General features: G+C 42.7%; 1 protein-coding gene across 1 annotated transcript in view; it reads left to right on the top strand.

Annotated features, from left to right (window-relative positions):
* The window catches only part of PDSS2 (decaprenyl diphosphate synthase subunit 2), a gene marked incomplete at both ends in the record, with an annotated part of 286,459 nt that overhangs the window by 261,791 nt on the left and 766 nt on the right, over positions 1 to 23,902 (top strand). The gene's annotated exons all lie outside the window — the stretch shown is intronic.

Genomic DNA, 23,902 nt, shown 5'->3' with positions numbered 1-23,902 from the left:
CTACATAGTTTATGTATTCTCAGGTACATACGTATCTGATACCCACCTGGTATAAGTGCTTTCTTCCTGAAGTATTCTTTTTAATTAAATAACCAGTGTACTATTTGTCATGAGATTACAGCACTATTTATTGATTCCTTCTAAGAGAGCTGCAGGCAAGAGTGGCTCCTGCAGCCTATGACACGTTTGCTTGTCAAATTTCTACTACACAGTTTACTAAAAAGCTCCTCGATCCCGGTCTTGCTCTTGGAATTGCAATGTGTAGAGTTAATTTTCTCTTTGGAATATGATACTAAAATTGAAAATTAACTTTGAATCAGAATGTAGATAAATCTATGATTATTTATAAATTGTCAGATTTTCCTGTGGAATACATGGTAACCAAGAAACAATGGTTGCTTTCCTTTGGAATTAATCCTAAATTTTATATGTAATTCCATTTTAATGTAATTCCATATTACTAGCCTCAAATGCCCGACCTATTAAGTGCTGATGACAGTTTGTAAGTGAAAAATTAAACTATACATCTTGCCCCATTTAATTACATTCTAAAATTAGGCACATCTGCTCCTGCCCTAAGCTACAAATTGATGTCTGTTCCTTGAAGTAGCAAGTACCAATTGTTGGTATCATTATCAACAGTTTAGGTCAATTTTAATTGCACCGGTAAACATTTTTATACAACTAAACCATGCATACATATTAACATATAATTGTATATTTAGGCCTATTTATACATTTACTGGTGAAGTATCTATGCAGATATGATAGTTTGCATTAAATTTGCATAAAATCATTGGGTTGTAGGCAACTACATGGATTCATAAATCTATCTAGCAGAGAGATCAGTCCTCAAAATAAATTTTAAGCTGGGCATGGTGGTGCAAGCTTATAATCCCAGCATTTGGGAGACTGAGACAGGAGGATTCTGATTCGAGGACTGCCTCAGCTACTTCGGCCCTAAGTGACTCACTGAGACCCTGTTTCAAAATAAAGAATAAAAAATAGGGCTGGGTGTGTGGCTTGGAGGTAGAATGCCTCTGGGTTCGATCCTCAATACCGCAAAAAAAAAAAAAAAATCTGAACCACCAAGAAGCTGCCACCCCACACCCCTGCCATCCAGACTGAGCTTAACAGATGCGTGGAAAAGAGGGCAAGAAAAATTATACCAAAATATCTTTATCATTCTTTTTTTTCTTACTTATAGAAAGAATAGATTAAATTTTAAAAGGGTCAAGTAGCACACACCTGTAATCCCAGCACCTCATGAGGCTGAATCAGGAGGACCACAAGTAAAAGGCTAGTCTGGGCAACTTGGGGAGACCCTATCACAAAATAAAAGGGAAAGGGGCTTTGGGAATGTAGCCAACTGGTAGAGGAACACTGAGTTCAAACCCCAGTTCTGCAAATTAATTAATCAATTTAAATGGTTAAGGGCTGAGGATGTAGTTCAGTGATATAGAACTTGCTGCACAAAGCTATGGGCTCAATCCCAGCGCTAAAAAATAAAATAAAATGTTTAAGTTAATTAGGGAGTTAGGCATGGTGGCGCACGCTTGTAATCCCAGTCCTTGGGAGGTTGAGACAGGAAGATCACAGGTTCACAGCTAGTCTCAGCTACTTAGTGAGACCCTCCACAGCTTAGTGAGACCCTGTTTCAAAAATAAAGTTAAAAAAAATAGGGCTAGGGGTATAGCTCAGAAGTATAACCCCTAGGTACAGTCCCTGGTTCTGCAAAAAATAAATTAACAATAATGATAACATATTTGATAATAATGATAATAGTAATAATTAGAGAATTCACTTTTCAAAAACAGGCATGTTTTCAATTTTCTGATAGACAGAGGCTTGAAATCTTTAAATCACCTTCATATGAAATGATCTGTGAAGGTTTATAATTAAAGCCAGGTGCATTCTGTAGTCACTGCACTAAGTTTTGTGGAATTCCCCCATTCCTCTCCTCTTGAGACCTTGCCAATTTGTATGGCATTTTATTGGTGTCAAACTAATTTCACATACATTAACTTATTTGTTTTTCACAATTATTTAATGTGGCATAAATGTTATGTTTCTGATCTTACATATGGTATAAATACTATTTTTCTGATTTCTCTAAACCTGGGCTTAAAGAAGTTGTTCTACCCAAAGTCACACACGTCCAAGCCCAGAGTCCTACCACAGTTTCCTCACTGCTGTTTTACAATGGCTTTTCATATTATTATGAAACACAGCAGAAATTAATCAGTAGTTGTCTCTTGATGGAGATCATCCTAAACGTGTTTTCCATTATAAGAGTGTGTGTGTAGCCAGGCATGACAGCCCACGCTCTTGGGTGGCTACCATTACCACGGGTATGGTAATCCCAGCATTTGGGAGGCTGAGACAGGAAGATCGGGTTCGAGGACAGCCTCAGCTATTTAGTGAGGCCCTTTGCAATTCAGCGAGACTCTGTTTCAAAAAATAAAGAAAAAAAAATAGGGCTGGGGGTATAGCTCCGAAGTAGATTGCCCCTGGCTTCCATCCCCAGTACCACAAAATAAATACATATATATTTATTATATATTTAATATTTAGTATATGTTTAATAAATAAATAGAGAGAGGGAGAGGGAGGGAGCGAGCAAGCGCGAGCTGGGAGCGTAGCTCAGAGGTAGAATGTCAGTGGGTTTAATCCCTAGTACCAAAAAAAATGTTAAAGCACAGACCAAATTTGTGTGTGTGTTGTGTGTGTGTGTGTGTGTGTGTGTGTGTGTGTGTGTGGTGTTGGGGATGGAACCCAGGGGCATTCTACCTCAGAGCTATACCCCAAGCCTGATTTTTTTATCCTTTATTTTGAAACAGAGTCTAAGTTGCAAAGGACCTCACTAAGTAGCTGAGGCTGGATGCGAACCAGGAAGTATAGATCAAATTATCTTTTGAACTCACTAACATTTTACCACTTATTCAAATATGATATGAAGCCAGGTGTGGTGGCGCACGCTTGTAATCCCGGCATTGGGGAGGCTGAGACAGGAGGATCGTGGTTCATGGCCAGCCTCAGCTACTTAGTGAGGCAACTTTGCAACTCAGTGAGACCCTGTTTCAAAATAAAGAATATAAAATAGGGCTGGGGGTGTGGCTCAGAGGCAGAATGCCCCTGGGTTTCATACCCAGTACTGCAAAAAAAAAAAAAATTATATATAATATATATATAGCCAGGCGTGGTGGCACACACTTGTAATCCCAGTGCTTGGGAGGCTGAGACAGGAGGATTGCATTGGTTCGAAGTCAGCCTCAGCTACTTAGTGAGGCTCTCAACAACTTAGTGAGATCCTGTTTCCAAATAAAATATAAAATAGGTCTGGGAGTACAGCCCAGAGGTAGAAAAGCCCCTGGGCTCCACCCTCAATAGCACCAAAAAAAAAAAAGATATATATATACATATTATGAAGAGCCCTGAGATTGGATTTTAAAATATGAAAAATAGCCCAAGGAAATATTTGTTCCTGTCATTGTATGAAACCAAGAGTACCATTGCTACAGTGTGTGTGTGTGTGTGTGTGTGTGTGCGTGTGTGTGTGTGTTTGCTGGAGATTGAACCCAGGACTGTGGCATGTTAGACAAGCGTGTGTGGCTTCAAATCATATTTGAATAAGTGGTAAAGTGTTAGTGAGTTCAAAAGATAATTTGATCTATACTTCCTGGTTCGCATCCAGCCTCAGCTACTTAGGCCCTTTGCAACTTAGACTCTGTTTCAAAATAAAGGATAAAAAAATCAGGCTTGGAGTGTATCTCAGAGGTAGAATGCCCCTGGGTTCAATCCCCAACACCACACACAGAAGCATGTGTCTTTGGTTAAGAATTTTAGTAAAAATTAATTATTTATTGGTTAAGGATTTAAATTAAAATGTTAGTTTTGTAATCCTAGTACTTGGGAGGCTGAGACAGGAGGATCACAGGTTTAAGGCTAGCCTCAGCTATTCAGTAAGGCCCTCCTCAATTTAGCAAGACCTATTTCCAGATAAAAATAAATAAACAAATAAAAAGGGTCCTGGATGTAGCTCATAAGTAGGATGCCCTGGGTTCAATCCCTAGCACCACGACCAAGCAAAAAATGTTAAGTTGTGCTTGTGACTCAGTAGTATAGGTAATGATTCCCAAATCTTGTTCAGTGTGTGTGCATGTGTGTGTGCGTGCGTGTGTGTGTGTGTGTTACTAGGGATTGAACCCAGGGGCATTCTACCTCTGAGCTATACCTCAGCCCTATTTTATTTATTATTTTGAAACAGGGTTTCACTCAGTTGCATAAGGCCCCCTAAGTTGCTGGGACTGGCCTCAAACCTGTGATCCTTGTGTCTCAGCCTCCCCAGTACTGAATTAGAAGCCTGCACCACTTTTTTTCTTTGTTTGTTTCTTTTTTAAAAAAAGGTTTGACCAGAAGAACATACTTAATCAAGATCCTTGTAACGTTTTTTCCTACCAGAAAATGTAGATATTTTTTTATCCCCAGTTCCTATTGACATTTGTTTGGCAACCATATGGCATTTTTAGTTTGGTGGGGGGAAAAAGGTGTATGTTTTGACAAAGGTACAACACTAAAGATGGCTTCAGTTTCCTGTCCTCACTATAATTATGGTTTTGTCCTGAGCTATTTGACTTTCAGCTGTGATACGTACTTAAGATGTTTGCCTTTGTGGGTTGGAGTTATCTCATGGCAGAGCCCTCTCCTAGCATCCTGAGGCAGCATGTTCGATCCCCAGCACCCCCAAAAAATAAACTTTGCCTTTTTGCAGAGGCACACAAAGGACATTATTAACATTAAGATATGTTGTCTCAGTCGGGCGTGGTGGTGCACGCTTGTAATCCCCACACTTGGGAGGCTGAGACAGGAGGATCTCACGGGTTCGAAGCCAGCCTCAGCTACTTACTGAGACTCTCAGCAACTTAGTGAGACTGTGTTTCCAGATAAAGTATAAAATAGGTCTGGGAGCATAGCCCAGAGGCAGAAAGCCTCTGGGTTCCACCCCCAGTACCACCAAAAAAAGAAAAAAGACAAAAAAGAAAAGAAGAAGAATCCACATAAAAAAAATAAATAAAATAAAAATAAAGGGGAAACAGGGGGAGGGCACCAAGCACTGTCTGAATGTATGCCATTTTCAATATGATCCGCATAAGAAAAATAAAATAAAGAAAGAATAAAGAAAATAGGGCTGGGGTGTGGCTCAGAGGTAGAATGCCCCTGGGTTCCATCCCAATACCACACACACAAAAAAAGTTACTCTGTTGTAGACAGCACTAGTTACTTGCAATATCTTTATTTGTGATTGATATCTACCTCCCAGAAGTTTTACCTTGTTGTCCTTTGTTCCGACCCCTGAAGCATGCACAACTGCGCCTTCTACCTCATAATTGCTTTTACTATTTGAAAACGGCTTTCATATCCTTTCCTCTAGGTTAAACAGTCCCTAGATGACGTGTTTCCAAATCCTCCTTCATCCTAATCCTGGACTGAATCTCTCTCTCAGTGCCCCTCTCCATCTACATGTGGCACCATGACTGAACCTAGTTTTATTCTTTTTTATTGGTGCATTATATTCATACATCATATTGGGGTTAAAAAAAAAAAAAAACTTGTGTGGACATACATGTCCCCATCACCGATTTAACCCCTACCCAATTCTGAACCTGGTTTTTAAACATGAGATGACTGTCGAAGACCCTGGCCTCAACTGCTCTCATCCCTGGGATCACAGGCAGGTGCCACCGCATCCATTTTATAATTAATTTTTTTAAACACAGATGCACAACTATACAATTATTGTCACATTTCTCTGGCTACCATCAGTCTATTGTTCAACATGTCAAAAGCATTAAAATGTTGATGTTGAAAGCTGGGCGTGGTGGCGCACGCTTGTAATCCCATCATTTGGGAGGCTGAGACAGGAGGATCCTGGTTCATGGACAGCCTCAGCTACTTAGTGAGGCCCTCCACAATTTAGCCAGACTTTGTTTCAAAATAAAGAATAAAAATTAGGGCTGGGGATGTAGCTCCAAGGTAGAATGCCCCTGGCTTCCATCCCCAATACTGCAAAAAAACAAACAAAAAAATGTTGATTATCCATTTTATTAACTTTTTTTTTTCCAATACTGGGGATGAAACCCAGGGGCACTCTACCTCCGAGCTACACTCCCAGCCCTTTTTTTTTTTTTTTTTTTTTTTTTTTTTTTTTTTTTTGGTGGTACTGGGGTTCCTGGAAGCCCTTCTATCTCCGGACTACACTCCCAGACCTATTTTTACATTTTTATTTGGAAACAGGGTCTCCTAAGCCAGCGCGGGCGCGGCTGGCTTCAAACCTGCGCGATCCTCCTGTCTCTGCCTGCCAAGCGCGGGGATTACAAGCGTGCGCCACCACGCCCGGCGGCCAGCCCTATTTTTTATTCCTTATTTTGAAACAGCGTTTCACTGAATTACAAAGAGCCTCACTAAGTAGCTGAGGCCATCCGTGAACTGCGATCCTCCAATGTCAGCCTCCCAAATGTTGGGATTACAAGTGTGCACCAAGCTGGGCGTGTTGGTGCACACTTATCCCCACGCTTGGGAGGCTGAGGCAGGAGGATCGCGCAGGTTCGAAGCCAGCCTCAGCTACTTAGTAAGGCTCTCAGCAACTTAGTGAGACCCTGTTTCCAAATAAAATATTAAAAAAAGTAGGTCTGAAAGTATAGCCCGGAGGTAGAAAGCCTCTGGGTTCCAGTACCACCAAAAAAAAACAACAACAACAAAAAAAAACCTAAGTGTGCACCACCACACGCGGCTATTTGTTTCTTAAAAGGGGATGTGGGGCCGAGCGTGGTGGCGCACGCTTGTAATCCCCGCGCTTGGGAGGCAGAGACAGGAGGATCGCACAGGTTTGAAGCCAGCCCCGCTGGCGTAAGAGACCCTGTTTCAAAAATATAAAAATAGGTCTGGGAGTGTAGCCCGGAGGTAGAAGGGCTTCCAGGAACCCCAGTACCACCAAAAAAAAAAGGGGGGGGGATGTGGTGTATAACTCAGTGGTATAGCATATGTTTAGCATATGCAAGACCCTTGGTTCAACCCCCAGCCCCCCTAAAAAAAAAAGTTTTTTGAGAGCATTTTATCATTACTTGTTCATGGTGACCCACCTGTCCTAAAGCCACCCACTTACCTTTCTCTCTCTCTCTCTCTCTCTCTCTCTCTCTCTCTCTCTCTCTCTTTATTTATTTTGAGGGTCTAGAGATGGAACTCAGGGGCATATGACCTCCTTGCTACACTCGTCTTTATTTTGAAACAGGGCCTCACTAAGTAGCTGAGACTGTCTGCGAACTGCAATCCTCTGATCTCAGCCTCCCAAATGCTGGGGTTGCAGGCGTGCGCCACCACATCCATTTTGCTTGCTTATTTGTTTGTTTGTTTGTTTTGTTCATTTATTTACTTATTTATTTTGATACTAGAGACTGAACCCAGGGAGCATTCAGACTGGAACTACACCCCCAGTACTTTTTATTTTTTATTTTGAAACAGGATCTTGCTAGATTACTGAGGCTGGCCTCAAACCTGAGATCATCCTGTCTCAGCCTCCCAAGTACTGGGATTACAGGCATGTGCCACCACAGTGGACTCTACTGCCATTTTTCTAGAGTTAACAGGCCATCTGCCTAATAATCCTTTCTGAAATTTTCCCAGAATTTGTCCCTAAACCCATGGCTTGTGCTCCAGACAGTACCTCACCTCTTGTCCTGTGTTTGATCCAGGAGTCTGTTGAGTGGCTCATCTGAGACTTCTAGTCCTTGAGGGGGGGGGGACCTTTGTGTGCATGCCGGGTCACGGAGCAGGACACAGTGGACACATGCATCTGCCAAGGGCTGAGTGAGGAGGGTCAGGGGAAGTGAGTGAGAGGGGCTGGGGCGTTCACTGGGGCCGTTATTTGTCCTGGACTCTGTTGTGTTTGGGATGGGAGCTTTGGTGGTCTTGGAAAGGGAAGGGCGCCAGAAGCTGGGTGAAAATGAATCCCTGGCTGGTGGCTGCATCCAAGGCCTCCCTGACAACCTGTCACCGGCTGCCTGAACACACAATGTGTCCTTAAAGGCCCCTCTTCATAGAATTGGTTCGATTTTATAATTAACGTGTGTGTGTGTGTGTGTGTGTGTGTGTGTGTGTGTGTGTGCCTGTGTATTATTGTGGATTTAACCCAGGGGCATTCTACCTTCAAGCTACACCCCCAGCCCTTTTATTTTTTTATTTTGAAACAGAGTTTTCCTAAATTACTGAGCCTAAGCCTGGCATGGTGGCACACACTTCTCATCCCGGCATTTGGGAGGCTGAGACAGGAGGATCTCGGTTTGCAGACAGCCTCAGCTACATAGTGAGGCCCTTTGCAATGCAGTGAGAACCTGTTTCAAAATGAAGAATAATAAATAGGGCTGGGTGTATAGCTCGGAGGTAAAATTCCCCTGGGGTCCATCCCCAGTAGCACAAAATAAATAAATAAATAAATAAATAAATAAATAAATAAATAAATAAATAAAATAACTTGCGGAGGCTGCCCTTGAACCTGCAATGGCTCACACTTGTAATCCCAGCATTTGGAAGGCTGAGATAGGAGGATCCCAGGTTGCAGCTACTTAGTGAGGCCCTTTGCAACTCAGTGAGACCCTGTTTCAAAATAAAGAATAAAAAATAGGGCGGGGGGAGTAGCTTGGAGGTAGAATGCCCCTGGGTTCCACTCCTACTACTGGAAAAAAAAAAAAAAAAAAAGTAGGGCTGGGGGTGGAGCTCGAGATAGAATGCCCGTGGGTTCAATCCCTGGTACAGCAAAAAAAAAAAAAAAAAAGTTGTTTTTGTTTTGAAACAGGATTTCACTATGTTGCTAAAGTCTTAGTATATTGTTGAAGCTGTCCTCAAACCTGGTATCCTCCTGTCTCAGTCTCCCAAGCACTGGGATCTCCCAGTGTATGCTGCCATGCCCAGCTCAGGCTTTGTTTTTAAGCCCCTGGTTCTTGTCATTATCTCCACCATCCCTGTCAGTCTTTATCACATTCTGAGTTTGGGGCTTCCTGACAAGGCTGTTCATTTTTCTATCAGCCATGGCACTTTAAAACACTTGTGACAAGTGTCCAGGTGCTAATACAAACTGAGAAGGATTCCTAACACGGCTCTTACAGCTTCCTGCCTCTCCTTTGTCAGCACCTTCCAATCAGGGAGAGCTGCCGGTCTCCACAGTGACTGTGCAGAGCAGGTGCTCAAGAGGGAATCCTCTGCTCCTTTTTTTTTTTTTTTTTGTACTGAGGGTGGAACCCAGGGACCTTCTACCTCCAGGCTATACTCCCAGACCTATTTTATACTTTATTTGGAAACAGGGTCTCACTAAGTTGCTGAGAGCCTCACTAAGTAGCTGAGGCTGGCTTCAAACCTGTGTGATCCTCCTGTCTCAGCCTCCCCAGCGCTGGGATTACAAACTGTGCCACCACGCCCGGCTGTATGCTCCTCCTCCTTTTATACCTGGCGCTTTAAAACCTGAGCCCTGCGAGAGTCCTTTCTGCAGCCACGTATTTGAGTCTGTCTCAACTTAATTATGACTGCAGTGGGAATTGCTTTTTCAGAGGTGCCCAGCGGCAGGAACCGTTTCCACTTGTGGTCTCTTGGATTCCTGACAGTCTTCACTTAGCTTAGTTTTTTTTTTTTTTTTTTTTTTTTTTTTTTTTTTTTTTTTTTGTAGTACTGGGGATGGAATCTTTCTTCCCAGACCTATTTTATATTTTTTATTTGGAAACAGGGTTTCTTAAGCCAGCAAGGCTGGCTTCGAACCTGCGCGATCCTCCTGTTTCAGCCTCCCAAGTGCAGGGATTACAAGCATGTGCCACCATGCCCAGCCTTTATCCTTTATTTTGAAACAGGGTCTCACTGAGTTGCAAAGGGCCTCAGGAAGTAGCTGAGGCTGTCCGTGAACCATGATCCTCCGGTCTCAGCCTCCCAAATGCTGGGATTACTAAGCAATTGCCACCATGCCCGGCTTTTTTTTTTTTTTTTTTTTTTTGGTGTATTGTAGTCATAAATCTTAATGGAGTCCAAAATGGTAAAGGTTTTCTTTAATATTTTAAAAGGACTTTTGAAGACAGGCATGGTGATGCATGTTTGTAATCCCAGTACTGGGGAGGCTGAGTCAAAAGGATCAGTTTTGTAGCCATCCTCAGCTACTTAGTAAGACCCTATTTCAAAATAAAGACTAATAATAGGACTGAGGGTATACCTTGGAGGTAGAATGCTCCTGAGTTCAGTCCCTAGTACTACAAAAAAATAAAAAATAAAATGACTTTTTAACCAAATAGTGTGCAGAGGCATGCAATGATTTTCTTAAAAGGATCTCATATGAGCAAAAGGGTCTCTTTATCACTCAAGAGGTGTTTAATAAATGTTAAATAAAAATGCACTTAACTTTAAGTACTTTGCATCCTCCTCTCTTTGTTAATATCTTTAATTGGATCCTCTAGCAAGGGATTTGGACTTAATTTATTTCAGGTGATACTAACCTTATAAAATTATTCAGTTGACTTAATTAGATATCTAATTATATTAGTGCCCCAAAGTACTATATCAGAGAAATAAACACGGGCTATTGATTCACCTCTTTGCATTTCGGATTTTTTTTTTTTTAAGTAACAAGGATGGAAACCAAGAAGCTGGGCATGGTGGCGCACGCTTGTAATCCCGCGCTTGGGAGGCGGAGACAGGAGGATCACGCAAGTTCGAAGCCAGCCGGGCTGGCAGAGAAGACCCTGTTTCCAAATTTTTTTTTTTTATTGGTGCATTATATTCATACATCATATTGGGGTAAAAAAAACTTGTGTGTAGAGATATGCACACATCACTGATTTGACCCCTACCCAATTCCCACCCCATTCCCTCCCCTTCCCTCCCTCCCTTGCTCGGCTTAGTGGTTGACTTCGATATGTTTAAGTACATTGTGTGTTTTAGAAATTTTCCTCTTCCCCCCTCCTTTCTCCTCCTTTAGGTTGTCTTGTTTGCTCCTCCATAGGATTTCCTTTTTCATCTAGAGTTCCTATGACCCAATTTTCCCTAACTCTCACATATTAGGGAAAGCATCTGATTTCTTATTTTTTGTGACTGACTAATCTCACTTAGCATAATGCCCTCCAGTTCCATCCATTTCCCTGAAAATGATGTAATTGAGGTTTTTTTTTTGATGGCTGAGTAAAATTCCATTGTGTACGTATTCCACAGTTTTGTAATCCATTCATCTGTTGATAGACATCTTGGCTGGTTCCATAGTTTGGCTATGGTGAATTGTGCAGCTATGAACATAGATACACATGCATTAGTTTGATAGTTTGGTTTCTTTTCTTTTGGGTAGATACCCAGAAGTGGTATTGCTGGATCAAATGGTAGATTTGTTCCCATTCTTCTGAGGATTCTCCATACTGTTTTCCAAAGTGGTTGCACTAATTTGCAATCCCATCAACAATGTCTTAGAGTTCCCACTTCTCCACATCCTCGCCAGCATCTATTGTTGTGTTTTGAATGATTGCCATTCTAGTTTGAGTTAGGTGAAATCTCAGGGTAGTTTTGATTTGCATCTCTCTGATTGCCAGTGATGTTGAGCATTTTTTCATGCATTTATTGGCCATTTGAATTTCTTCTTTTATGAAGTGTCTATTTAGTTTGTTTGCCCATTTTGTTATTGGATGCTTTGTTTTCTTAGTGTTGAGTTTCTTGAGTTCTCTGTGTATTCTAGATATTAGTCCTCTATCGGAGGGGAAGGTGGCAAATTTTAAAAAAGTATAAAATAGGTCTGGGAGTATAGCCCAGAGGTAGATAGAAAGGAAGGAAGGAAGGAGAGAGAGAGAAAGAAAGAGAGGAAGGAAAGAAGGAAAGAAAGGAAGGAAGGAAAGAGAGAATAATGCTACATATAATTATCTCTTTAGCCGGGCGTGGTGGCTCATGCTTGTAATCCCAGCATTTGGGAGGCTGAGACTGGAGGGTCGCAGTTCGCAGACAGCCTCAGCTACTTAGTGAGGCCCTTTGCAACTCAGTGAGACCCGGTTTCAAAATAAAGAATAAACAATAGGCAGGAGGTGTAGCTCGGAGGTCGAATGCCCCTGGGTTCCATCCCCAGACCTGGAAAAAAAGAAAAAAAAAAACAAGAACATTTGACCTCTGTGCAACACCCCCAGACCTTGTTTTATTCTGTTTAAAAAATCAAGGTCTCACTAAGTTGCTAAAGGTCCTACTAAGATTACCCTTGAACCTGTGATCTGTGATCCTTCTGTCTGAGCCTCCCAAGGAGTAGGATTACAAGTGTGTGCCAGAGCACTAGGTTCTGAGCTTTTCCCAATCAAAATGTAAATGAAGCCAGAAATGGAAAGATTTTTTTTAGTTGTGGTCTTTTCTCTTGCAGCTCTTAGAACTGAGGTCGTGGGTCCAGTCCCTCGGTATTTCACTTAACTCTCTCTGGCTCTGCAGGCCTAATTTTTTCCCTCTAAATGGTGCGGAAGGGCAGCAACTATGTCCAGCACCTACAGTAAGCCCAAGTCATATAGGTTTCAAATAAATACTTGTTGAACTGAATTTGATTATTGAAGGGCAACCAGTTTAAAGAGTGGTTAGAACCGTAGAAACCCAGTCGGGCATGGTGATGCACACCTGTAATTCCAATCGTTGGGAGTCTGAGACAGGAGGATCACAGGTTCAAGGATAGCCTCAGTAAGTAGAGACACTCTCATCAACCTAATGAGACCGTTTCAAAATAAAAACAAAAAAATAGGGCTAAGAGTGTAGTTCAGAGGTAGAATGACCCAGGGTTTAATCCGACTACCAAAAAAAGTATATGTATAAACCCAACACAACTTTTTTTTGTTTCATTTTATTTTGTTTTTTGTGGTTCTGGGGATGGAACCCAGTGGCATTCTACTTCTGAACTACACTCCCAGCCCTATTTTTTATTCTTTATTTTGAAATAGTATTTCACTGACTTTCAAAGGGCCTCACTAAGTAGTAGCTTAGTAGTGAGGCTGTCCGCAAACTGTGATCCTCCTGTCCCAGCCTCCCAAATTCTGGGATTACAAGCATGCATCACCACGCCCAGATCCCCCAGCCCTATTTTATTTTTATTTTGAAACAGGATCTCACTAACTTGTGGAGGGCCTGTTTCAGTTGCTGAAGCTGCTGTTGAACATGTGATCCTTCTGTCCAGCCTCTCAAGTACTGAGGTTATAAGCATGCAGCACCACACCTGGCATATCTCTTTTAAAATATAGTAGGCAGGCACAGTGGCACATGCCTCAAGTGCCAGCTACTTGGGAGACTAAGGCAAAAGGATTGCTTGAGCCCAGAAATTCAAGGCCAGCTTGGGCAACATAGGAAAATTTCAGTTCTAGAAAAATAAAGGCTGAGACAGGAAGATCACAATATATATATATATATATATACCGGGCATGGTGGCACACGCTTGTAATCTCCGCTTGGGAGGCAGAGACAGAAAGATCACGCAGGCTTGAAGCCAGCCGCGCTGACTTGAGAGATCCTGTTTCCAAATTAAAAAAAAAAAAAAAAAAAAAAAATATATATATATATATATATAATAGAATAGGTCTGGGAGTATAGCCCGGAGGTAGAAGGGTTTCCAGGAACCCCAGTACCGCCAATATATATATATTTTTTTATTTATATAATTATATATATTATATATAATATACATAATATATATAATAATATATATTATATAAAACAATTATATATATATATTTTTTTTTAAGCCAGGCATGGTGGTGCACACTTGGCTTGTAATCCCAGCATCAGGGAGGCTGAGACAAGAGGATTGTGGTTCGTGCACAGCCTCAGCTACTTAGTGAGGCTCTCTACAACTCAGTGAGACCTGGTTTCAAAATAAAAAATAAAAAAATAGGATTGGGTTGTAGCTTGAGGTAGAATGCCCCTGGGTTCCGTCCCCAGTACAGCAAAAAAATAGGAAGGAAGGAAGGAAGGAAGGAAGGAAGGAAGGAAGGAAGGAAGGAAGGAAGGAAGGAAGGAAGGAAGGAGAAAAGAGAGAAATAAAAAGGCAGGGGGTGTAGCTCGGAGGTCGAATGCCCCTGGGTTCCATCCCCAGACCTGCAAAAAAATAAATAAGTAAATAAAATTTAAAAGGCTGGGAAGGAGTATAGCTTGGGGGTAGAATGCCCCTAGGTTCAATTCCTAGTACCACAAAAAAATAAATAAAAAATAAACAAACAAACAAATAAATAAATAAATAAAGTAACTCAAAATATGTGCTCAAATGAGTGAGGTACTCTCAAATTGGGCCAAGTATTAGAATGACCTGAAAAGCATTTTTCAGGCCTGATGCCACCTCCAGGGACAGGGGCCTAGTCATTTGCATTTTAAAATTTCCCAGATGAATCTTAATAGCCAAATTTAGGGACTCCAGCTTAATGTGGTTTTCATCACATTTACAAAGTACAAGACCATCCTCATCAAGATACACCCGTTACCTATTCTGGTGTGCAGTAAAAATGAGTTTCTTTTTTTTTTTTTTTTTTTTTTTTTGCGGTACTGGGGATGGAACCCGGGGGCATTCTACCTTTGAGCTACACCCCCAGCCCTATTTTTTACTCTTTATTTTGAAAAAGGGTCTCACTGAATTGCAAAGAGTCTCACTAAGTAGCTGAGGTGGTCCTCCTGTCTCAGCCTCCCAATGCTGGGATTACCCACAGGCATTCTACCTCTGAGACACACACCCCAGCCCTATTTTTTTCTTTCTTTTTTTTGGGGGGGGTGGTTACTGAGGATTGAACCCAGAGACATTCTGCCTCCAAGCTAAACCCCTGAACCCCTAGCCTGATTTTATTTCTTTTCTGGGAATAGTGTCTCGCTAGGTTGCTGAAAGCCTTGCTAAATTGCCAAAGCTGGCTTTAAACCTGCAATCCTCCTATCTCAGCCTTCCAAGTATCGGAATTACAAGCATACACCACCACACCTGGCTTTATTTTTTGTTTTATTTTATTTTTACATTTTTTGCAGTACTGGGAATTGAACCCAAGGGCATTCTACCTGTGAGCTACACCCCCAGTTCTATTTTTTTATTGTTCATTTTGAAACAGTCTCATTAAGTTATAGAGGGCCTCACAAAGTAGCTGAGGCTGGCGGTGAACCTGCAGTCCTCCTGTCTCAGCCTCCCAAGTATTGGGATTACAAATGTGCAATACCATGCCCAGCTTATTATTTTTTATTTTTGAAACAGGGTCTCAATAAGTTGCTGAAAGCCTTGCTAAATTGCCGAAACTATCCTCGAACCTGCAATCATCCTGTCTCAGCCTCCCAAGTACTGGGATTACAGGCGTATACCATCACACTTAGCTAAAAATTAGTCTCTTTTCAGGATTATTTGTTGTACCTAAAGGATTTTCTTTGAACCATTGGTTTATATTTAGGGAGAAGGAGTGTTTACAAATGTCCATAAGGAATAACACTTTCCTTAAGAAGAAAATTAGATTGCTAGTGAGTTGCAAAATAGGCATTTTACACACAAAAGCCAACAGAGTCTTTGGTGTACAAAGCCCTATGAAGTCCTGTATGAGAATTTTAGTATGGACTGGGATAAAATAGTCATTATGTGAGACAGATAAACTTTTTCAGGACTTAAGTAACTTTCAGTGATGTTTCCCTGCTGCTATTCTGTACTAATCAGAATTATTCTTCATTATAGATTTTGATTTTTCTTTCAAGTGCTGGGGATCAAACCTAGTTCCTTAAGCATGCTAGGCAAGTGCTCTATCACTGAGCTTCACCCCCCCCCTTTGCATCATAGGATTAAATAGAGCTGGGCGTGGTGACCCATGTCTTTATTCCTTGTACTTGGGAGGCTGAGACAGGAGGAGTGGCAGGTTCTCAGCCAGCTTCCACAAGTAGTAAGAGGGAGACCCTGTTTCAAAGTAGAAAATAAAATCGAGCTGGAGGTGTAACTAGGAGGTAGAATGCCCCTGGGTTTAATCCCCAATACCATAAAAAAGGGAGTGCTGGGTTCCATCCTCAGAACCAAATAAAATAAATAAATAAATAAATAAATAAATAAATAAATAAATAAATAAACACCCTGCTGTCTACCATCTAGTATTCAGTTGAACAGAGTTGATAAAGTAGCAAACTAATGAAACAATCAGAGAAACAGGGAAGGCAAAACATTCTACAGCCTGATCCTTCCTTAACGACAGTGTCCTAGCAGTAAAAAAAAGAAAAAAGAAAAATTAAAATGTCATTGCAAATAAATGTGATATATGAACTAGGCTTGATTGTGGTTTGAAAAAAATGGCTAGCCAGGCGTGGTGGCGCACGCTTGTAATCCCTGCACTTGGGAGGCGGAGACAGGAGGATCGCGCAGGTTCGAAGCCAGCTGCGCTGGCTTAAGAGGCCCTTTTTCCAAAAATAAAATAGGTCTGAGAGTGTTGCCCAGAGGTAGAAGGGCTTCCAGGAACCCCAGTACCACCAAAAAAAAAAAAAAATTTAGAAACAATTGAGAATATTTGTACATGGACTAGATATTTGATAATAGAGAATTCTCTTTTATAGGTTCTTAATTGTGATAATAGTGTGATTATACAGAATATTAGAAAATGCTTATTTTAGGAGATTAATGTCAAAACAAGTATTCATCCTGAAGCCAATGATGTGCCCAAACTCAGATCTAACAACTTAGAGCCCACTGTTAAATATTCAAGAATTTTGTGATCCCATGACCCTGGCAGCTTGAAATCAGCCATAATGGGAATAGTATATCTCACACACATACACGCACTGCAAATACGCAACTAGGGCTTTTTCCCTCCCTGGAGAGCTCATTTACCAGTATACCACTGCCTGCAGTTTATTTTCAAACAGCTCAAAAAAACACAGGCATATACACAGGTAGATAGAACAAAAATGACAAAATTAACTGTGTTGCCAGATGCTTTGTTGCCACCTGTAATCCCAGTCACTTGGGAGGCTGAGGCAAGAGGATAGAAAGTTCAAAGCCAGCCAGGCGTGGTGGTGGCGCACTCTTGTAATCCCAGCATTTGGGAGACTGAGACAGGAGGATCACGGTTCACAGACAGCCTCAGCTACTTAGTGAGGCCCTCTGCAACTCAGTGAGACCCTGTTTCAAAATAAAGAATAAAAAATAGGGCTGGGGGTGTAGCTCAGAAGTCAAATGCCCCTGGGTTCCATCCCCAAACCCACACACACACACAAAAAAAGAACAAAGTCAGCCTGGGCTACTTAGTGAGACCTTGTCTCAAGATTTTAAAAAGGGCTTAGATCGTTGGGTGTGGTGATGCACACTTGTAACCCCAGTATTGGGAGGCTGAGACAGGAGGATCACATGTTGGAAACAGCCTCAGATGAGGCCCTTAGCAATTTAGCAAGACCTTGTTTCCAAATAAAAAATTAAAGTAGGGAGGGTATAGTTCAGAGGTAGAATGCCACACACACAGGACACATGCCTAGCATGTATAAGGCTCTGGGTTCAAGCCCCAGTACCAATAATAGCAGTATTTAGTAGTATTTAGCAATTGCTGAATTTAGGAAATAATGATCATTCATTGAGCTAGTTCAGGAGTGAGCAGACTTTTCATGTACAGGACAAAGCATAAAAATTTTTGACTTTTAGGCCATATAATCTATGTGGCAACCACTCAACTACACAGCTCAGTGGCTAAAGCAGAGAAACAGCCATGAACATCCCCCCCACCCCCCCCACCCCACCCCCCGTACTCGGGATGAAACCCAGGGGCATTCTACCTTTGAGCTACACCCCCAGCCCTATTTTTTATTTTTTATTTTGAAACAGGGTCTCACTGAGTTGTAAAGGGCCTCACTAAGTAGCTGATGCTGTCTGCGAACCGTGATCCTCTTGTCTCAGCCTCCCGAATACTGGGATTACAAGTGTGTGCCACCATGCCCAGTTCATGAACAATATTTAAATGGATGAATATGGTTATGTTCCACAAAGCTTCATGTGCAAGAAGAGGGGGCCAGATTTAGCTCAGGGCTATAGACTTTCAGTTTATTTCTACTTTTAAGGTGTGAGTGTGTGTGTGTTTACTGGAGATTGAACCCTGGGGCATCTTACCTCTTAGCTACACTCCCAACCCTTTTTTTTTTTTTTTTTTGCGGCTCTGGGGGTGGAACCCAGGGGCATTTGACCTCCGAGCTACACTCCCTGTCCTATTTTTTATTCTTTATTTTGAAACCAGGTCTCACTGAGTTGCAGAGGGCCTCACTAGGTAGCTGAGGCTGACCATGAAACGCGATCCTCCAGTCTTAGCCTCCCAAATGCTGGGATTACAAGCGTGCGCCACCACGCCCGGCTCTTTATTTTTATTTTGAAACAGTCTCCCTAGGTTGAGCAGAATCTCACTGAGTTACTGAAGCTTGTCTTGAACCTGTGATCCTCTTGTCTCAGCCTCCCAAGTATTAGATGCAGGCATGCACCACTACACCCAGCTAAGATACTTTTATTTTTAAAAAATGAAAGAAGCCAGGAGTGGTTCATGCTTACAATCTCAGTACTTCAGAGACTGAGACAGGAGAATTGCAGGTTGTAGCCAGCCTCAGCTATTTAGTGAGGTCCTCTGCAACTTAGTGAGACCCTTTTTCAAAATAAAGATTAAAAAATAGAAAGCCAGGCGTGATAGCACACGCTTGTAATCCCCGCACTTGGGAGGCTGAGACAGGAGGATCACACAGGTTCAAAACCAGCCTCAGCTACTGAGTGAAGCTCTCAGCAACTTAATGAGACCCTGTTTCCAAATAAAGTATAAAATAGGTCTGGGAGTATAGCCCAGAGGTAAAAAGGCCCTGGGTTCCACCCCCAGTACGACCAAAAAAATTAAAAATAAAAATAAAAAATAAAAAAATAGGACTGGGGCTGGGTGTGGGCACACCCTTGTAATTTCAGCGTTTAGGGGGCTGAGACAGGAGGATCATGGTTCACGGCCAGACTCAGCTGCTTAGTTCGGTCCTGTGCAACTCAGTGAGACCCTGATACAAAAAAAGGATAAAAAAAATATATAGAGAGAGGACTGGGGTGTTACTTAGAGGTAGAATGCCTGTGGGTTCCATCCCCAGTTCTTTAAAAAAAAATAATTTTATATATATATATATATATATATATATATATATATATGTGGTTGGCGATGTAGTTTGGAGGCATAATGCTCTTGGGTTCAATCCCCAGTACCACACACAAAAAAATAAAATTAATTAAATCAAATTAAAATTAAAAAATAGAAAGTACAGGCATGCACCACCACAGCCAGCTAAGATACTACTTAGTGAGGCCCTTTGCAACTCAGAGAGACCCTGTTTCAAAATAAAGAATAAAAAATAGGGCAGGGGGTATAGCTTGGAGGTAGAATGCCACTAAGTTTCATCCCTAGTACCACAAAAAATAAATAAATAAATAAATGAAAGAAGTCAGGCATGGTGATGCATGGTTGTAATCCCAGTACTTGAGAGGCTGAGACGGGAGGATCTCAGGTTTGAGGCTAGCTCCAGCAACTCAGTAAGACCTTATTTCAAAATATAAGTCAGACATGGTGGTGCACACTTGTAATCCCAACATTTGGGAAGCTGAGACTGGAGGATCACGGTTCATGGACAGCCTCGGCTATTTAGTGAGGCCCTCTGCAACTCAGTGAGACCCAGTTTCAAAATAAATAAAAAATAGGTCTGGGGGTGTAGCTCAGAGGTAGAATGACCCTGGGTTCAATCCCCAGTTCTGCAAAAGAAAAGTGAAAATCTCCAGGGATGGTGGTATATGCCTGTATTCCCAGTATTTGAGAGGCCAAGACAGGAGGATCACAGGTCTGAGGCTAGCCCCAGCAACTCAGTAAGACCTTATTTCAAAATATAAGTCGGGCATGGTGGCGCACGCTTGTAATCCCAACATTTGGGAGGCTGAGACCAGAGGATCACGGTTTGTGGACAGCCTCAGCTATTTAGTGAGGCCCTCTGCAACTCAGTGAGACCCTGTTTCAAAATAAAGAATAAAAAATAGGGCAGGGGGTGTAGCTCGGAGGTCGAATGCCTCTGGGTTCCATCCCCAGACCTGCAAAATAAAATAAAATAAAATAAAATATAAAAAGAGTTGGGGGTATAGCTCAGAGGTTGAATGCCCCTGGGTTTAATCCCCATTTACACACACACACACACACACACACACACACACACACACACACACAGAATTGGAAGAAAAAAATACAGATGTTTTCCCCTGGTTTCAGAGCCTTCCGGGGTCCCCTGACACCTGCCCCTGCAGGCTGCGCCATCCCAGTCTGTTTTCGTTCCCTGGACCCTCCGCACACCATGGTCTCCTCTTTGCCTTGGTCAAGCTGTTCTCGTCCCCTACAATTCCCTTTTTCCTCCTGATTCCAGATATGCTTATTAACATTCCCACTGTTACCAGGGAGAGCTGTTCTGCACGGGGCAAGATCTACCCTCCTCCTACTTCACAAATACTCACAGTCAAATTAGCAGGAAAGCAGGTTTTATTCAAAGCCACTTTTGAAGGAAGGTAGAGGAAACGTATTTGTTTGAAATCACCATCCTCAGAGGATACAAGGGTGTAAAGAAAGCTTTTAGAAGAAGAGACAGCAAAATGGGCAAACGGCAGAAATACACCTCCGACCTGGGCACCTGGGAACCTGTCAGGCCAAGGGGATGGCCCTCCGCCTTTACTCACAGTGCGAGAAAACAGCAGAAAAAGAAGCTCCGGAGCTCAAACCAGTTGGAGTTTCATTTCTCGGTATGAGGAAGCTGTCCTTCATTTCTAAGGAAATCTGTTTCAACAGGACCTCGCTGTGCTCTGCAAGGCTTTCTGGAATCTCTTCCAGTTAAAGTTGATCTCTTGTGCTTCTCAACAGTTACAGTCCTCTATTTGTACCTTGGTTTGCTGCATTTCACAGTTTGCCCTTAATTAGCTCCTGATCATAAAGCAGAGAAAGGTCTTTCCACACTTTACAAAGAGTAGGTGCTCAATTAGAACTTGTAAATCGAGCATCCAATCTGGTCATGCAGATATCCACCTGCTTGCAAATACTAACCTAGAAACTAGAGTAGGAAGAGAATGTTTGCTCATCCCATTTAGAAAAATGACTTTTTGTCTGTGTGTGTGGTACTGGGGATGGAATACAGGGGCATTCTACCTCCGAGCGACACCCCCAGCCCTAGTTTTTATTCTTTATTTTTTGAAAAAGAGTCTCACTGAGTTGCACAGGGCCTCACTAAGTAGCATAGGCTGTCTGCAGTCTGTGATCCTCCTGTCTCAATCTCCCAAGTACTGGAATTACAAGTGTGTGCCACCACACCTGGCTCTGCTCATTCAATTTAGATTTGGGGAGATTAAAGAAAAATAATAGAAGCCAGGCGTGGTGGCGCACGCTTGTAATCCCAGTGCTTGGGAGGCTGAGACAGGAGGATCTTGCAGGTTTGAAGCCAGCCTCAGCTACTTAGTGAGGCTCTCAGCAACTTAGTGAGACCCTGTTAACAAATAAATTATAAAATAGAGCTGAGGGTGTAGCCCAGACATAGAAGCCCCTGGGTTCCACCCCAGTACCACGAGAGAGAGAGAGAGAGAGAGAGAGAGAGAGAGAGAGAGAGAGAGTGTGTGTGTGTGTGTGAGAGAGAGAGAGAGAGTGTGTGTGTGTGTGTGTTCTGTGTTCTATCTGTTTAGGGTTGCTCTGATTTAAGTCCAGTTATAATGTGTGTGTGTATGTGTGTTTTACTGGGTATTGAACTCAGGGATGTTCTGTCTGTGACCTACACACACAAGTGCACACCCCATCCCTCTTTATTTTTTAATTTTGAAACAGGGTCTCACTAAGTTGCTCAGGCTTGCCTAGAACCTGCAAGCCTCCAGTCTCAGCCTCCCAAGTACTGGTATCACGGGTGTGGGCACCATGCACAGCTAAGCCCAGTTACCTTAGAGGTTATTGTATAGCAAGCCAAAATAAATTTGATCTGAGTGGATGGAATGGCTTTCTTGGTGACATCTAAGGCCTTGGAGGGAGAACTAAGTCATCTGAGCATCTGTGGCTTTTTTTTTTTTTTGTACTGGGGATGGAACCCAGAGGCATTCTACCTCCGAGCGACACCCCCAGCCCTATTTTTTATTCTTTATTTGGAAACAGGGTCTCACTGAGTTGCAAAGGGCTTCACTAAGTAGCTGAGGCTGGCTTTGAATCTGCACAATCCTCCCGTCTGAGCCTCTGAAATGCTGGGATTACAAGCGTCCAGCCCGGCTTATCTGTGGCAATGTAGACACTCTCAAACACTCTCTATTATTTCATGTAGTCCCCCTACAAAGTACTGATATTATCCTCAAATTAGATCTGAGAGCAGTTAGCTGGTAATAATGGCACGCCCTCATAATCCCAGTACTTGGGAGGCTGAGACAGGAGGATCCTAGGTTCGTGGCCAACCTCAGCTAGTAGTGAGACTCTTATCAACCTAGCAAGACCCTGTTTTCAAGTAAGATAAAATTTGGCTGGGGGTATAGCTCAAAGTTAGAATGCCTCTGGTTTCAATTCCCAGTACCACCAAAAAAAAAAAAAAAAAAAAAAAGAATTGAGAGCAGTTCCGTGGCTTCCCTGAGATGACAGAGCTGGAGCAGAGGTTTGAACTGACTCCTCTGCCACCAGCTCGTGTTAGTGCCTTCATGCGTTCAGTGGTTGGCAGGAAGCCGGCCCATGCTAGGCTGGTCTAGTCCCAGAGGACTAGTGCAATGTGCCTGCTGCAGGGCTGAAGCTCGGGCTGAGTATTTCTGGGTTCAGCTTTGCCACTCTCCATCCGTGAGCTTGAGTTGCAGAGCTTTTCTGGATCTCTGTCCTCTTGCCTGTATAATTAGAGGAATGAACCAGCATGGTTTTCTATTTGGTCTTGTTTCATACATTATGTAGTAAGTAGCTGAAAGTCTCATAAAGAGGTAGATAAGAGGAAGATTAAAATACAATACTGTGTAATGATGCCACACATCCTCCATGTGGTACTCTGGGAGCCCAAAGAATCACCTAGCCCAGGAGTGCGATCCTCCCCGCTGAGTATTACCCTCCAAGCTGGGAGAATTTGGGGGGTTTCTGGGGGTTGGAGGAGAACACTCCCAAAGGAGCCAGTTGGTCAGTTTCCTTATATACATAACAAAGAGGGGGGGTTGAAGCTGGGCTAGAGCTGGCTGGGGAAGGGACTTCACTGCCTCCTGAAAGAGCTTGGACCTTTCTCTTAAGGCTGCTGGGAAGCAGTGGAGGGTTTTAAGCAAGATTGTATTTGTATTTTATCAAGATCTCTGCAGTGTGGGTGGCAGATGGAGTCCAGGCATGCAGAACTGGTGGTAGGAAGAGTCTTTAGGAGGTGATTACAAAAGGAAACCCAGGCAAGGGATGCTAAGGGCCTGAACTAATGTAATGGTGATGGGAGGAGACCCTGGAGCACAAATCCTAGAGCTCCAGGGGAGACGGAACCACAGGGATTTATTGACTAGATCAGTGAAAATGGCCACAAATGATCTTATTGTTTCATTGGTTTAAGACAGCAAATTTGGGCCTCTTGTCCAACTACATGTCTGTCGCAGGCAAGGAGGCACCTCATGCTCATTGCAGGTGCTCGGGGATCCAGGCTGAGGAACCCCTCCACGTGCCAGAGAGAAAGCCCTGCAGGGACTCACAGCAGGACAAGCACGTCCTCGACTCACGGACTAGAATTGTCACCTGGCCCCATGCAGTCCCTGGGGGGCCCTGGACTACCTTGGGGCACAGCCATGTATGTAGAGTAGGGGCACCCTGGCCTGGGGAACAAGGCAGACACTGAAGGCATTTGCCGAGGAGAAGATGAACCAGGGCAAGGGAAGGCCGGCCAACCAAATAAC

This window comes from Muscardinus avellanarius, assembly GCF_963383645.1.
Source record: "Muscardinus avellanarius genome assembly, chromosome: 8".
Lineage (NCBI taxonomy): Eukaryota > Metazoa > Chordata > Mammalia > Rodentia > Gliridae > Muscardinus > Muscardinus avellanarius.
This window is presented reverse-complemented; position numbering and strand designations above follow the sequence as displayed.